Source organism: Trichosurus vulpecula, chromosome 3, assembly GCF_011100635.1.
Source record: "Trichosurus vulpecula isolate mTriVul1 chromosome 3, mTriVul1.pri, whole genome shotgun sequence".
Taxonomy (NCBI): domain Eukaryota; kingdom Metazoa; phylum Chordata; class Mammalia; order Diprotodontia; family Phalangeridae; genus Trichosurus; species Trichosurus vulpecula.
The window spans coordinates 11,887,705-11,905,194 of NC_050575.1; positions in this window are offsets into that span (position 1 = coordinate 11,887,705).

Here is a 17,490-nt window from a genome sequence, read left to right on the forward strand (position 1 = left end):
TTCCCTATCCTGGTACAGTTCCCCAGCCTCACCTCCAGTACCTAATGCTCTATTTGCCGCCCCCTGGTTGCACAGAGATCCTTCCAATGATATACTGATCCTGTGCTTTCTGTCCCCAGGTAGTGTCCCATGCTACCGACTCAATACTGCCCAGATTCTCCGGCTTCCAATCTAATGGTCTTTCCACTCCTTTCTCCTGCATTTAGCTGTAAAGCAGTTAAATTCAAAGGAACTGCTGGTGTACCCTTGGGCAAGCCACTGTGGTACGGTGGAAAGCCCTGGATCTGAAGTCAGAGGGTCCTACCTTTGCCTCTTCATTCGTAGTAAAAATTTTCTAATGAGTTATTAAATGAAGCATACTACATACTCAGTAGACATGACGTTTTTGTGGTTGTTGAGTCATTTCAGTCATGTCCAGCTCTTTTGTGACCACATTTGGTGTTTTCTTGGCAAAGATGCTGGAGTGGTTCGCCATCTCCTTCTCCACTAAGTGTGACTAGTTTTAAGTAACTTTTCAGATATGTCATCGAACTTGCCATGACTCACTTTGAAGTAGGAAGCACTGTTAGATCTTCAGTTATTTCCTATTTGGTCTTATTTCTTTAATATACACTTAATCAGTTTCACATTCATCCCCCAATCCTTGTCATGATTCCTAAGCCTTTCAGATATTTATTTTTACTTTTGTAAAGTAATGGTGTGAGGAATGTCTTTTGACATTTTGTTACTGAAATAAACACTTATTTGATTTTATTATAAGAGGTATAGTGACCTTTTGGAAAGTATCATCTGTAAAAATCGAAAGGTATTGGACTAGTTGACATGTCAGATTCCTTCCAGTTCTAGAGCTCGTATCCTGTGATCTGTGACCTTGCTGGCCTGTGGACTAAGTATTTCAACTTGTGGCAAAGTACTTGCCAGGACAGTTATCCCTTCCGTATCATGGGGGTTAGGGCTGTGGTACTCCCCCCCACCCTGCCCCCACCACCATGCAATCTGGAAAAGCTGCGAAAAATTTTTTGGCCCTCCCTTCATGCCAGGGAAGAAGTCTGAATTATCACGGTATTAAAAGATAAAATATGTTGACGTTATACAATACAATATACATTTTATGCGTTTCTGACTTTCTAAACGTTTTCTGTGTCATCTGTTGGCCTTTCCATGTCGCCTGTGACTTCCACAAAACTTCCCAAAATTCTCATTTAATTTCTTATGCCGACCAGCAATACATCGAAATTGTACTAAGGAAAGTTACAATGCGGAAGAGATAAGTGTAGTTCTAAACAAATTCAGAGATGTCCTTGGGAAGATAAGGCTTTGATTCTGAATTAAGATGCTTATTCACAGCAAAGGGAGAGAGTCGTGCTTATACTTAGAGAGCTTCAGAATGGATGACCCAAGGCTGGTTTGGACATCTTCCCAAAAAACTAGAGTTTTGTGAAAGGATTTCAAGGAATGCATGTGGGGTGATAGTGTTGGGTTTTAGGCCTCTAGCAAAGAGGCCAGTTCAATCCTGTGAGACGGTGTGGGAAAAATATCCAAGGAAAAGAGTGAGAGACAGAGAGGGGAAAGAGCAGAGAAGATAGAGAGGGCCTGGAACATAGAGTAGGAGGTGTGTTGAAAAACACGATACAAGCAGGCATCCTCCGAAGGAGAAATTACTTTCACTTTAGTCAATTTTTTGGTCATGTCCAATTCTTTGAGATGTCATTTTGGGGTTTTCTTGGAAAAGATATTGGAGTGATTTGCCACCTCCTTCTCCAGCTCATTTTACAGATGAGGAAATCAAGGCAAATAGGGTTAAGTGACTTGCCCAGGGTCACACAGCTAGTAATTGTCTAAGACCAGATTTGAACTCAGTAAGAAGAATTTTCCTGACTCCAGGCCAGCCTTCACTGCACCACCTAGCTGCCCCCCAATTGCTAGGTATGAATTTAACTTTGACTAATTAAGTTACAGGGAGGCAGGTTCAGCTCAAAATAGAGAATTTCCAAACAGCGCTGACCTTGAATAAAGTGGGCTCCCTTCGGGGGAGCAGGGGGAAGCATGTTTGTTCAAGCACCCTTTAAATAGTGACTTATGAAGGATGCTGCTCAGATTCCTACTTCAGCAAGGCGCTGGGCCAGATGACCTCTAAGGACAGTTGAAACTAATGTTTTATAATTCTGTAAGTTCCCCCTGATAGTAATTAAAAAGACAAAACCTGCAATAGGACTGAATTTGAGCCATTGCCTCAGTTTCCTAATCTTTAACATAAGAGTGTATGATACCTACTCCCTCGGGTTCACAAGGTCATCAGGATCAAAGGAGATCATGAATATGAAAATGATCTGTGAAATGGAAAGCATTGCATCAAATCTGCTTTATTTTAGGGAGGCTGCATGGCACAGCCCGAGTGCAGGGTTTGGAGTCAGAGGGTCTGGGTTCGAATTCAAGCTCTGTTGCTTCCTCACTGTATCATCTTGGCTAAGTCACAGTCTCTATGGGCCTGGTGTTGCCTCTAGGAAATGGGGACTTTTACTAGAGCAGAGTTCTTGGCCTTTTTTTGAGTCACAAACCCCTTTGGAAGTCTGGTAAGCCTATGGACAGCTCTCTTCTCAGATAATGTTTTTAAAAGCATAAAATAAAATCCACAGGATTACAAAGCAAACCAATTATGTTGGAATAGAGTTGTCAAAATATTTTTCAAAAACCAAGTTTGCAGACCCCAGGTTAAGAACCCTTGGATTAGACAATGATAATAACCGGTATTTTAAAAACACTTTAGGGTTGGCAAAGCATTTTACAAATATCTCATTTTATCACCTCAGTATCCCTTTGAGTTAGAAAAAGGGGAAAGGAATAAGTATTTCTGCAGCGTTCACTACATACCAGGCACTGTACTAAATGCATTACAACTTTATTTTACGTGATCCTCACAACTGGGTTATTGTGGTGCTGTAATCATTCCAATTTTACAGTTAAGGAAACTGAGAGAGGTGGAGGTTTAGTGACTTGTCCAGTGTCACAAAGCTAGCAAGTGTCAGAGGCTGGATTTGAACTCAGGTCTTCCAGACTCTGGGTTTAGGGATCTATTCACTCTACCAACTAGATGGCTTTTCAAGTCCCCTATAACTAAGGAATTATGATCCTAAAAGAGCTATCATTTCTTCTTCCACTGACAGAGATTAGAGCCCCTCCACGCCTTAGTGTATGGTTCAGTGAATTGCTATGGGGTTACAGATGTGCCCCTTAGTGACCAACCGTCAAGGATGAATCTCTGCCCTTGGCTTCGTTGCTCCTCCCATCACACAGTGAATTCTTTACCAAGCTCACAATCAAACTTGTGTCCCCCCATCATAGCCCAGGCTCACCTCCAGCCCACAAAGAGATATCAGAGGAAGACTTCAGGGAAGAATCAAGAGTAGTTGTTTTGTAATGGTAAATGTGGAAATAGAAGAAAAGAATTTAGGACAAGCTTTTGATTTATCATTGCGCTTTCAGACAATTCTGTCTACTTTGACTACGGTGAATGTATACAGAAGCACACTGTGATAATTCAATATTGTGAATTAATAATTCACATTTATATGGTGCTTAAAGTGCTTTCCCCACAACAATCCTGCCAGTCTTCTCTCACTGGGATCTGTGACAATTTAGGCAGGCTAGGCTGAAATGCATCTTTATACTATCTGCCAAGAAAGGATTTGCTGAACAAATTAGTAACAAACCCAACTGGGAGGTTGTTTAAACTACTTTAAAGAACCCATTGTATTAAGATACACTTGATCTGATAAATTTTATAAAATTGACTTACTAAATACAAATCATTATCTGTTTATTAACACAGACCTTAGTTTAGGATCACACTTAGTGTTTCAGAATTGCAGTGGACCTTCAGGTTAGTAGCCCTGGGTTCATGTTATTGTGTATGCTTTAAAAATAATTTATACATTTATTTCTTTTAAAATATTCTCTAATCAAGCAAGTCACTTAACCCCAATTGCCTCAAAAAAAGAAAAAAAGAAAAATAATTCTATAATTCAAGCTTCTTCCTTATTAAAATTGATCCCTCTCCCAAAGTAGGATTGTAAAAATCTTAGTGGTAAAAAGGGTCTTCTATGTCATCTAGTAAAATTCCTTCATAGGGATAAAGAAATTTCAGACCAATGTGGCACCTTAAACCACAATCCACTTTCATGTTTGAGAACTCTGAAATTCCTTGGCAGCAAAGTGGTGGTGCCGCCATTGGGGTTGGACTGAGGAAGACCTAGCTTCAGACGCTTACTAGCTATGTGACTCTGGGCAAGTCAATTAACTTCTGACTGCCTCAATTTACTCAACTTTAAAATAGGGTTAATAATATCACCCATTTCACAGGATTGTTGTGAAGATCAAATGACATATTATTTGTAAAAATGCTTAGCACAATGTCTGGCACATACTAGGTACTTTAGAAATACTATTTCTTTCTCTTTCCCCCTTTGACCTATACTCCATTATTCCATCTCTCTTTGTACCTTACCACTCTCAAACCTATTCTTCATTCTCACTTTGACCTCTAATATCTCCTCCCTTTCATCCATCTTTCATTCTTGAACAGGACCGATGACATCATGAGGGTGATGTCTTGACTTGAACGTGGATTAGATTTAAGTGAGGCAGAACTGCACAAAATTGTCAGCCTCACTCTCTCCTCCAGAGTTATCAGAATCCAGTGGCAAGATGAGTCAAGGCTCCTGGTGATGGTCCTGGGTGCCAGCAAAGATAATTAAAGATGGAAAAAAGTAATCCTGGATGGAGTTTGTGGGGGGAAAGTCTGCTACTAGATGGAGTAATGAATTGGTACAAACTTTTTTGGAAATAAGATGGAATTATATAGTAAGGACTACAAAGCTATTCATCCCTTTTGACTGGCTGATCCATTTTTAGCACTATATCTCTCTGATGCTTTTTTTTTGGAAATAGTATTTTATTTTTTCCAATTACATGTAAAAATAGTTTCAACATAAATTTTTATAAGATTTTGAGTTTCAAATTTTTCTCCCTCCCTCCCTCCTCCCAAGACAGCAAGCAAGCTGACATAGGTTATACATGTATAATCATGCCAAACATATTTCCATATTAGTCATGTTGTGAAAGAAGAAACAGAACAAAAGGAAAAAAACCGAGAAAAACAAAAAAAAGTAAAACTAGTATGCTTCGATCTGCATTCGGACTCCATAATTCTTTCTCTGGATTTCTATCCTGAGTCTTTTGAAATTGTCTTAGATCAGTGTATTGCTGAGAGGAGCTAAGTCATTCACAGCTGTTCATTGCATAATGTTGCTATGACTGTGTGCAATATGCTCCTGGTTCTGCTCCCCTCACTCAGCATCAGTTCATATAAGTCTTTCCAGGTTTTTCTGAAGTCTGCGTTCCATTACATTCATATGCCACAACGTGTTCAGCCATTCCCCAATGGATGAGCATCCCCTCAATTTCCAGTTCTCTGTCACCACAAAAAGAGCTTTAGCACTGTCTCTTAAGCACAATATGATCTTATATTTTGAACTCAAAGAGACCTTAGAGATCATCTAGTCCTATTCTCTCATTCTACAGATGAAGTAACTAAAGCCCCAAATGGGGAAGGGACTTGCCCAAGGTCACACAGGGAGTAAGTGCAGACCTGGGACTCAAACTGTTGATAGGAGGAAAAAGAGTTCTATTTACATAAAAAAAGTTTCTTTAGCAGTAGTATTTGTAAGAATATAACCTATGTGTCTTGTGACCAGGAAATAAAGCGTGTGGCATATATGAACACAATGGAATGTTATTGCAGTATAGGAAATTACAAACATGAAGACAAAAGCTTACATGAAGCAATACAGCATGAAGAAAGTGAATCAGAATGACAATGTATATGGTGATTAAATTATGTAAATAATCATAGAACTGGCAACATGTAGAAAACGAGGAGAGGGGTGGTATTTGGTATTTGTTCAAAATCGGTTTGCATACTTTAATTAACCTGGATGTGATCAAGTGTGTAACTATACATTTTTCCACTTTTGAATGGTTGCCAGGGTTTGTTAAGACTATTAAATTTATTGTAAAAATGATTTTTGCTTTTAAAAAAATGGAAATGAGGCATTGAGAAATGAAAGGACTTGCCTACATTTACACAGCAATTTGTAACTGCACAAATTAGTGGGATTTCATAAGAACGTAAGATATTAGATCCTAACGGGACCTTGGAAGTCCAAGGTGTGCCCCCACCTCACTTTACAGAGAAGGCAGGCCCAGAGAGTCAAAATTCCTCGCTCAAACCTGACAGAGCCAGGGATCTTAGCATATCATGAAGCTGGTTAGAGAATAGATGTCAACATTTCATCTCAGTGACAACAGTTAAATGAGTGTTTACAGCATCTCCTAACTGCCAAATGTGTTTGCATACACACATCTGCTTGACATCAATCGAAGCTCTTGGGTAAACTCCTGATGCATTCTAGTGCTTTGAGTTCCCCCACATGAGTCATAGGGATAATTGCCATGGCATCCTCCTCCTCAGTGTCTCAAGGTATAGGGAGGCAGGCACCAGCAGCTGCTTCTGTTATCTATCCACAAAGCTCTTTGTCAAGCTTAGGATATCACTCTCTGGCAAGAAAGTATAGAATCAACCTCTCTCATGCTTGTCCGCCCAACTTAGGAAGCTCTTCCTAGTCTGGTTCTCAAGCAAGGAGCAGGAGAAACAAAAGAGGGTGGAAAGCTGGAAGAGACTTTGGCAGCCATCTTACCCATCTCTTGTATTTTAGAGACGAGGTAACCACTGCGGAGAGGAGAAGGGATTTGACTTGCCCAAAGTAGTGGTAGAACCTTATGATAACAACGGCTGGTATTCATATGGTGCTTTGGGGCCTTCAAAGGTCTTTATATCATTTACACCTCACAACACTCCCATTAAGGTAAGCAGTGTATTATTAGTCCATTTGACACGTAAGGAAACTGAAGCACAGAGAATTTGTGATTTGTCTAAAGTCAAACAGTTAAGTGGTAGGGCTGGGCTTCAAACCCACATCTCCTGACCTCTTATTCAATGCTCTTGCCAATAGACCATGGGTGCCTGTTTATTCCAATTGTTTGAACCTTTTCTTCTAGTCTCTTTTATCCTACGTTCTCACAAGGGGATCCTGGAAACATCAGGCCCCCCACCCCCACCCCATTCCACAATGGAGGGAGGAAAGGAGCCATCATGGAAGAGCATCCAGACTTGAGAACAGTGAGGCATGGTGGGAAAGCTTGGGAGAAGCTGGGAGGGCCCTCAGGACCATTCTATGGCAAACTGTGTGTGTCAGAGCTCACACTAACAGAACCCAAAATGCAATATAGCAGCTAGAGTTCTATACTCAGAGTCAGGAAGACTCTGGTTTTGAATCCTGCCTCATATACGTAACTAGATGTGTTACCCCATGAAAGTAACTTACTCTCGTCAGCCTTAGTTTCCTCTTCTGTAAAATGAGAGTGTTGGACTCCCCTACCTTTAAGATTCTTTCCAGCTCTTTCCTATGAAAGGGATTTCAGAATCATAAACTAGTCCAACTCTGACAACAGAATTAGGAGAGGCCAAAGAACAACTATAAAACAATGACCCAGAGGTCACTGTTGACATCATAGGGTTGGGAAATACTGTAAGCTCCAGATTACTTGGAAGAAAATCAGACCAAACAGCCCTCTATAAATTAGATACGAGTTAGTGGGGCAGGTCAAGACATCTGAGTTCAAGTCATAGTTATCATTTGCTGGCTATGCAAACTCAGGTCAATCATATTAACTCCCTTAGGAGTGTTGAATGAGAACAATACATACACACACTGTCTACCACGTGGTATGAAGAAAGTACTTGGCAAGCTGAACAGTTTACCCCAAAGTGGCATAGTAATGGCCCATTATTAGCAGATGTACCCCACGGTTGAAGAAGAGGCAGTTAGGTGGCAAATGGATAGAGGGCTAGGACTGGAGTTAGGAAGACCTAAGTTCAAATTCAGCCTCAGATTCTTACTTGCTGTATGTCCTCAGATAAGTCAATTAACTTCTGACTGCCTCAGTTTCCTCAACTGTAAAATGAGAAAGTAAGAGCACATACCTCCAGGGATTGTGAGGATCAAATGTGAAACACTTAGCCCAGTGCCTGGCACACAGTGGGTGATAGAGAAATGCTTACTGTTATTATCACAATTGCTCTTATGACTTTCCTAGATTTGGTTTCCTGAAGATTCATGTAAAGTGCTCCTTGAGGGTCTTTCCCGAGTACTGTACCTGAGAGGGTCTTCATGAAGCCCCAAGAAAGCAGGCAGCAGGATGCCGGAGCAAGAGCACCAGCAGGAAGGTCTCCTGACCTGTCCATAGCCAGGCTGATTCAGCCCAAGGCTCTTTGTGCCAGATGTTCTGATTTAAGACACACTGAGAATGAAGCCAAACAGCCAGAAAACAAAACAGAACAAACAAAAATAAAACAAAACAGACATGGAGGGTAGGTTTCTCATATTTCAGGATACCAGTGTTTTCTCTTCCTGTTCTGTTGTTTACGTTGCCCTGGAAGGAGTGAGTGACCATGTAGAATGGGAGGGAGCACATTTTAGAGAGAATTTCCCATTCAGTAAATAGGGTTTCTAACCTGTAGCTAACTTCAGTACTGTCCCCCTTCCTGGAGATCTTGCCTGTTTCTCTCTTTTCTAAACCCTCCACATCCTTAGAGGTCCAGATCAAGTGCTACCTCCTCCACGAAGCCTTTCTTGATCACTGCCTTCTCTCTGCCCTCCCCGATGTCACGATCAAACAAATAAGCAATCCACCAGCAACATTTATTAAGTGTCTACTGGGTGCCAAGCACTGTAGGCACACACTGGGAATACAAATACAAAGAATGAAATAATTTGTACTCTCGAGAAACTTACTATATGTATCTATCTATCAATCTACATACATACAGATAGAAGAAGAGTATTCTATACTCTCACCCCAATTATTACAGAAAGCATAGGTACCTCTACTGAATTAAAGGCATAAACCCGGTGCAAATAAGTCCTTAATCATTTTGGGAGGAGTGAAGTGCTTTTTATTTTTAATAACATTTTATTTTTTCCACAAGTACACATAAAAGCAATTTTTAACATTTATTGTTTCCTTTTAAAATTTTGAGTTCCAAATTCTATCCCTCCTCCCTCCCTGAGATGGTAAGTGATCTAATATGGGGTTATACATGTGCAAACATATAGCCATTTTGTGGAAGAAAATGGACCAAGAAAGCCAAAGGCAGAAAGAAAGACAAATGGACAAATAGAAAGAAAGGAAAGAAAGAAAGTGAAAGATAGTATACTTCAGTCTATATTCAGGTGCCATCAGTTCTTTCTCTGGAGGCAGATAGGATTTTTCATGATGAGTGCTTCAGAATTGTCTTGGATCATTGTATTGCTGAGAATAGCTAAGTCATTCACAGCTGGTCACCATATAATGTTGCTGTTACTGTGTACAGTGTTCTCCTGGTTCTGCTCACTTCACTCAGCATCAGTTCATGTAAGTCTCTCCAGATTTTTCTGAAATCTGCCGCTCATCGTTTCTTACAGCACAATAATATTTCATTACGATCACACATCACAACTTGTTCAGCCACTCTCTAATTGATGGCTGTCCCCTCAATTTCCATTGAGTGAAATGCTTTTGAGTCATTGAATAAAATTGAATATGGACACAAAGGAAAATGAATGACTGAATGGATGGATGAGTGAATGAAGCGTTTAGTAAGCACTATGGGGAAAGCGTTGGAGATACAAATAGAAAAGTTAGAGTCTCTTCTCAAGGAGTTCACATCCTAATGAGGATGCAGCACATAGGGAAGCTATGTCCTTAGGGTGCAGCAGCAAAGTAGATGTCTTTGCCTCTTCTTTTATGTAATTTCCACCGATGAAATCATATCAATGTTTGATGCTGAATCATTGACAGCGCCAATGAGTTTGATGACAGAATGTTTTTTTTCTTGGGGTTTTCAATAGGTGTGGTTTTAGCACCTGCAGGAGCAGGTGGGAGGCCCCATCTCCACAGTTATGGCATCTGCAGATGCTAGTCTAGAAGCATTGCTATTTCTCAGGGACTTGGGTTCAAGGTCCTGGGCTATCTCCATGAGGCTCGGGGAAGAGATGGTGGTTAAGGTGGTGGCAGTGGTTTGACCTGTTTGCCACATGTTGCTTTTTATCTCCCCCTTAGAGTTCCTGGCTACATCAGCTAAAAATGTATTGAGATTGATTGAAAGAATTAGTCATACCCCTGAGCCTATGTATGGCAGAAAAGGAATCTGAGCTAGAAAGTGGACACATTTTGAGGTAGCAGACCCTTATACATACAACCAGAGAATAGCATGGTAGGGAGTGAATTGAGTCTTTCCTCTGCATGTCCCCTTTAACTCAAGGATGTGTGAACTTTGACAGATCAGAAGTTTTGGCTTTCCCATCAGAATTAGTAACAGTCTCCCAGGAGCAGCAATAGCCCATTAAACACCGAGGCAAGGCTTCAGGACTCTACCAAGGCATCAACCCTTGGAGCCTTAGTGAGAGCTATACCTACCTAAGGGGAATCTTGAGAGTACTCCACAAGGGGAGAAAAGGACTTCCAGAAACCAGGAGCTATGTACCCTTTTTCATAAGTGCTCCCTAAGCTTGAGCCCACTCTCCCCCCTTAGACCTTGTATGTATAAAAGGAGAGTGCATCTCAGGCTTTGGAGGAGGGATACATACCATCCTAGTAAATATTTATTTCTAAAAACTAACTCTGATTAGACAATTGATAACCAGTGGGAAGCAAACAGAATGGGAGCAGGCACACAGGAAATGTCCTGACCCCTAGGACTGAGGGAAGTAATAGTCAGCTGCCCTCTGGGGACTGATCTCATCCATACATGTAACAATTGCAGGAAAATTCCAGAGGTGAGGTATTACAAAGAATAAATATAAACCAAATGCAAGGTAGTTAAATACCAGCTGTTTAGGGAGGAACCAGGAAAAGCATTATGTAGAAAGCACTACTAGAACTGATCCTTAAATAAAAAGAGGGATTCTGTAAGGTAGAGGTAAGGAAGGAATTCAGATCAGAGGAATGATAATAGCAAAGGCATGATACTAGGGGATGGACAGCTATGAACAGAGAGAAAAACAGAAAGAAAAAACAGAAAAAAGAAAGAAAGAGAGAGAGAAATCTGAGTTTGACTGTAAAGCCTGAAAAGGACAATTGGGGCCAAGGTGGGAAGGCTTCCAGGGCAGCTAGGTGACACAGTGGATAGAGTGCCAGACCTGGAGTCAGGAGGTCCATGGACCCCTTCCTCCTCCTCCTCTTCCTCTTCCTTCTTCTTCTTCCTCCTCCTCCTCTTCTTCTTCCTCTTCTTCTTTTTAACAATCAGATACTTACTAGCCATGGACAAGTCACCCAACCCTGTTTGCCTGTTTCCTCATCTGCAAAACAAGCTGGAGAAGGAAATGGCAAACCACTCCTGTATCTCTGCCAAGAAGACCCCACATGGGGTCAGGAGGAGTTGGATATGACTGAACTGAGTTTATAATTTGTTTTGGAGGGGGGAAGGCAGGGCAACTGGGGTTAAATGACTTGCCCAAAGTCACACAGCTAAGGAAGTGTGTCAAGTGTCTGAAGCTGGATTTGAACTCAGGTCCTCCTGATTCCAGGGCCAGTATTCTACTCACTGAGCCACCTAGCTGCCCCTTTTTGTTGCTGTTTTGTTTTGGGGTTTTTGAGTTTATGTTTTAAGGAGTTTATATTTTATCCTAGGGACAATAGAGATCCACTGGAGTTTGTTGAATTAAGTGAAATGGCAGGATCTGTGCTTGTCACTACTCACCATAGCAGTTGTTTGGAGGATAGATTGGAGTGGGGGGAGACTTGAGACAGCAATCAGGAGGTAAGTGCAATAGTCTAGCCAAGAGGCGATTAGGGCTGTAACTTAGGTTTAATTTAGGTGGATTGGGTTGTAGAATTGATATGGAGGTAGAAACAGTCAGATTTTGCAACTGATTGGATATATATGGGGAGGGAGAATGAGGAGGAGGGATGACTTCGTGGTTACTAACCTGGGAGGCTGGAAGGTACTTGTAGCAGAAATAGGGAAGTTCAGAAGAGGGGTCAGTGTGAGGCGAAAGAGGATGAGCTCCCTGCTTTCGGTCATGTTAAGTACAAGATGACATCCACCTTGCCTGTAGCAATGTCACTTAGCTTTTCCCTCTTTGTTTTTCAGGCCTGAATCTGGTCTGCCCAACCAGGTCATAATCTTTTTGAGGCAGAGATTATGTGCTTAGCTCAATGCTGCTATCATTGTTTGTCCTTCGTTCACGAAGAGGACCATGACATCAGGAAGGTGATGCCATGACTTGCAAGTGAATTGTATTTAAGTGAGGAAGGGATGTGCAAAATCACCAGCCTCACTATTTCCTCTGGAGCCATCTGGGTCCAGTGGCAAGATATAGATCAGGATGACTGGAGATGTCGTCCCCCCCCACCCCATGCTATATATGTACATGGAAAACAGTCAAAGGTACTCGTTGACTGATTGGTTCCAGTCCCTTAAGCAGTGAAAAGAGCACTGGTTTAGGAATGTTAAAATCCTTAATTCTAGCCCTCATCCTTCCTACTAATTCAGGGAGTGACTTTGGGCAGGTCAATTCCCTTCTCTTAGCTTTTTCCCTCTGTAAGATGTAGAGACTGGACTAGATCAGGTGTCCATGGACCCCTTTCTCCTCCTCCTCCTCTTCCTCTTCCTTCTTCTTCCTCCTCTTCCTCTTCTTTCTCTTCTTTTTAACAATCAAAACTCAATTGGAAGGACACATTAGAGCTATTAACAGCTATGTAACACCAGTCTTAATATACTTTTACAACAGTATATTGGATGGCGGATTTAGAAAATATTTTAACAAACCTACACAATGGTTGTTGTCCTTCCTTCTCTTTGGTTGTTGACCCAAATTAGATCATGTTGGAGTTGAGGTGCGTTGTGTCTGACCGTGTCTGATCAGACCAGTACAAGCACAGAAGACTCTACCACAGACCAGGCACAAATAATCCATATGAACATTTGAAGTGGAGATGTCTCTAAATGTGTGCATCCTGTGTTTCTTTTGAGCTACTACAAGTCTGCTTTGCTTACAGAGGATAGCACCTTCCATGATGTGGGCACACATCCCTTTCTATGGAAAAAATTTTTTGGGGGGGCGTCTATGAATTGACTAGGAAAAAGTTGTATCTTTATTTTTGCTAGCTTTATACTGAAATTTATAGTTTTCCTTCAATTATGAATATAGACAACAAACATTACTCTGAGAAAGTCTCCTTAGCACACCCAAAAAGTTAGAACCCCTGGCCAGATGATCTGTAGGCTGCTTCTAGCTCTGACATTCAATGTTCTATGATTCTGAGTTCCCTTTCAGCTCTGACATTCCACGTAACTTACTATAGAACCCAAACCAAATCGTCAAAGTTTGAAAGTGCCATATTAGGACACGGTTTACGGTTACTTTCCCAACTCATATAGATTCTTCTAGGAAGGTCACTACTATTGGGCAGGGGGGTGGCTTGATCCAGTGAATTCCGAGCTGTTTTGTTTTCTTATTTTACTTTCCTCAGATGAAAAAAAAAACTGTATACCAACATTTAACATTATTAAAGTTGAGCTGCCCACGGTCTCATCCAGGTATTTAAAGGGAGACTGTAAAAGAATCTGGGATGATTGGCTTTTCTGTTCCTTGCTCCATTGTGGAGCAACCTGGTTTTCTTCTTCACTGTTTGTGGATTCTTCCCAGCCTATACCATCATGCCCTCTGCCGGCTGTTTAGTGGTACTTCTAATGAATTGGAGCATCTGGGATCTCTGGCTCAAACAAATGGATCTAGGGAGCAGAGAATTTCAGAGTTGGAAGGGAATTTAGAAGTCAAGGAGTCATCTGACCCAATCCCTGCCTACAGCATGAATTCCCGCTGTAACATCCCCAACGAGAAGTCATAGAGCTTCCCACTGAAGTACTCTATTAACCAGAAGCTCACTACTTAACAAAGCTGCATGTGGCACTCGGGGGCAGCTCTGACAGCCAGGGACGATTTCCTTATATGACATTAAAATCTTCCCCTCTGCAGTCTGAGTCCACTGCTCCTACTCTCTAGGGCCAAGTACAACAAATCTTGCTATATCGTATACACGTCTACAGCCTGTCCTGGGGATGGGGTCTCTGTGGAACGAGTGAAACACTGTAGTCACAATTTAGATTTGAAGATCTTTCCCACCCCTTAATAGGCCATGGGACCTGCTTAGGTCATAGAAAGCCTAAGTGACATGTGGTGGGAGGAGCTTTCTGACAGGAAAAGGAAGTTGTGTCACAGGAAATGCAGAGAGAGGGAGGGAGGGAGAGAGAGAGAGAGAGAGAGAGAGAGAGAGAGAGAGAGAGAGAGAGAGAGAGAGAGAGAGAGGGAGGGAGGGAGGGAGGGAGCAGTTATGGCTGCTAATGGCCGCCATCATGATGGTTAGAGCTGAACAGGCTGACTTAGCTGTACGACCCCAGCAGGGGTTGGAGGGGTTTGGGGATGGCGAGGCTCCAGGTTGTGATATTGTGTGTGGAATGTGTTACTGCTCTGATGGACTGGATAAATGGCTCGGGGGAATCTGGTTCTCTGGTGTCTGAATATATGGTTCACCTCTTCTACCTTCTGTGTGGAGAGTCTCGTATACTTAGCGATACAGAACCACACAGGCATTTTGACAGTTATCATCTACGTTGTTATTATTGCCTTACTGATACAAACACACACACATACACACAACAACAACAACAAACCAACTACTCGTACTTGGGTAATATCCAAGGAAGCTTTTTCATTCCTTAGAGAAGTCGTGATTATCAGCTAGAAGGTTGACACTGTGGATTTGGCGTACCCAGATACAGCAAACCTCTCTGGAGTTTCATCATTGAATGTGGAAGCTGCACAGAATAGTAGTGGATAAAATGCTAGACTTGGATAAAATGAAGACCTGGGTTCAAATCCCTGCATAAACACTAACTGTGTGACCCTGGGCAAGTCATTGGATCTCTTTAGGCCTCACTTTCATCCTCTGTAGCATGAAAGGGTTAGACTTGATGACCACTAAGGCTGCCTCTAGCTCTAAATTAATGATTCTAGCATCCTTTGGGACTAACTCTAGCCTGCTCAAAGTTTGTTGTTCAGTAATTTTTCAGTCATGTCTGACTCAGTGATCCCATTTGTGGTTTTCTTGGCAAAGATACTGAAGTGGTTTGCCATTCCCTTCTCCAGCTCATTTTACAGGTAAGAAAACTGAGGCAAACAGAGTTAAATGACTTACCCAGAGACAGGGTTATTAAGTGTCTGAAGCCAGATTTGAACTTGGGAAGGTGAGTTTTCCTGAACTTCAGGCCCAGCACTCTATCCACTGCACCACCTAGCTGCCCACTAGGGTATGGTTCAAAGTACTGGCACCATATTGCAGTGGACTGGTGCTCAGTCTTCTTGAATATCCCAACAACCCATGTCTCCAGTGTGCAATCTAACAAAGAGGTAGTGGACAGCATTGGTATTAAGCAACAAAAAAAGTACGGAATACTCTTGGTATAGGGTGGATCCTGAGGATTTCAATTTAGATGACTCTCCAACACCTGAGGAAGGGAAGAGTCATCTGAAGAAGGAGCCCATTTTGAGCATTGATTGATTGAGTGGAATGTGGCATGTCCCCAAGGAACAAAACTGTCATGGGACTTAGAGCTGGAAGGGACCTCAACACCTATTGAGTCCCATCCCTTCCTTTAACCCAGTGGAGGTGACTTTCTGGAGATCACACAGGTATAAGCAGAAAATCCTTGACCCCAACCCATGTCCTCTGATTCCAAATCCAGTGTCCACTCCACTGCCACTGAACTGTGTCTGTGCACAATCCTTTTCTTGAACTCACGACCCTTTTGAGAATGGTCTTGGAAAATTGCTCTGTCTGAGGCGAAGGAACTCAGGAACCCTCCGAAGGAAGTATTAGCTGTCAGCAATGTAGCTCACCCATAATGGTGATACAGAAGACGGAGACCATCTGGATGTGTATGGACCACATTAGCTGCAAATACAATAGCAAATGTATTTAATGAAGATGTGAAAGCTGTGTAAGAGGGAATCAAGTAATAGAATTATTCTTCCCCCCCCCATACACAAATGGACCCCCAATACTTCTTGGAAAACAGGTGGAAGAAAAAGGAAAGAAAGCCACATGGAAATTTTAATCCTGGGGTATTCCTCAGTGGTACTGAATGGAGAGCCACACTGGAGCATACATAACTTAGCCTGTCTGGGTTCTAATGACTGTGGAGGAGGAACCACAAAAGATAGCCTCTCAATTTGCTTCCCGTAACTGGTATGAAGATCCACTGCAGTGTCTTGGAGCTAGCTCTGGGCTACTCATTCCTTCTGTGTAGAGGCAATCTTCTGGGTTCCCTCCTCCATAGTCACTGAAACCCAGGCATGCTGGCATAGTTGTAGGGGCTAGAATCTCCCCATTCATTGGAATAAATACCATGACATCAGACTGCTCCAACTACAACTGAAGAACATGTTAGGATCACAGTTTCCATATGGCCTTGCTTCCCTTTTCTTCCACCTGTTTTCCAAGAACTTCTCCCCTTCCCTTTTCTCCCCTTTCCCCATTTGCACCTCCTGATGCAAATCCTACGTCTTGATACAAATCTCCTGGGATTTTGAAGTTCTGGGGGTTCTCCCAAAGAGCATCAAGGAGTACTCTTGCCCCAGCAGTGAAGCCACTCTAGATAGCTTTGTTATGGGCAAAAGAAATCTCTGCTCGAGGTCTATTGGTATGTGATTGTTGCAACAATTCGATTAGCAGCTACTGTGGGGGTGAAAGACCAACAGAAGCCCCACAACAAGGACACTGCCTACCCTGGAGTAAGAAGGACCTGAGTTCAAATCCAGTCTCAGACACTTAATAGCTGTATGACCCTGGACAAGTTACTTAATACGGTTTACCTCAGTTTCTCATCTGTGGTTGTTTGTCCTTCATTCTTGAAGAGGACCAATGACATCAGGAGGGTGATTTCTTGACTTGCAAGTGAATTGGATTTAAGTGAGGCAAAGCCAAACAAAGTTATCAGCCTCACTCTCTCCTCCAAAGTCATCTGAGTCCAGTCTTGACATAGGTCAGGAAGACTGGAGATGACCCCAGATGCAGTGGGAGACATTGGCCTTTTTAAGCTAAGGTCTTTCTCAGGTCTCAGTTTGTCTGAGGCAAACAATAATCTCTGAATAGTAGTAGCTGCCCCACTGGTGAACCAGCTGGCCAGTTCCAGTTGGGCAATGTTCTCTTCCTCCTTCTTTCCTTTCCTCCTTCCTTCTCTCTCTCTTCCTCCTCTCCCTTTGTCCATATGGGCAATCATACCTTTACAATGGGGCACTCTGCCCAAAGGAATATAAATTTTGATCACTG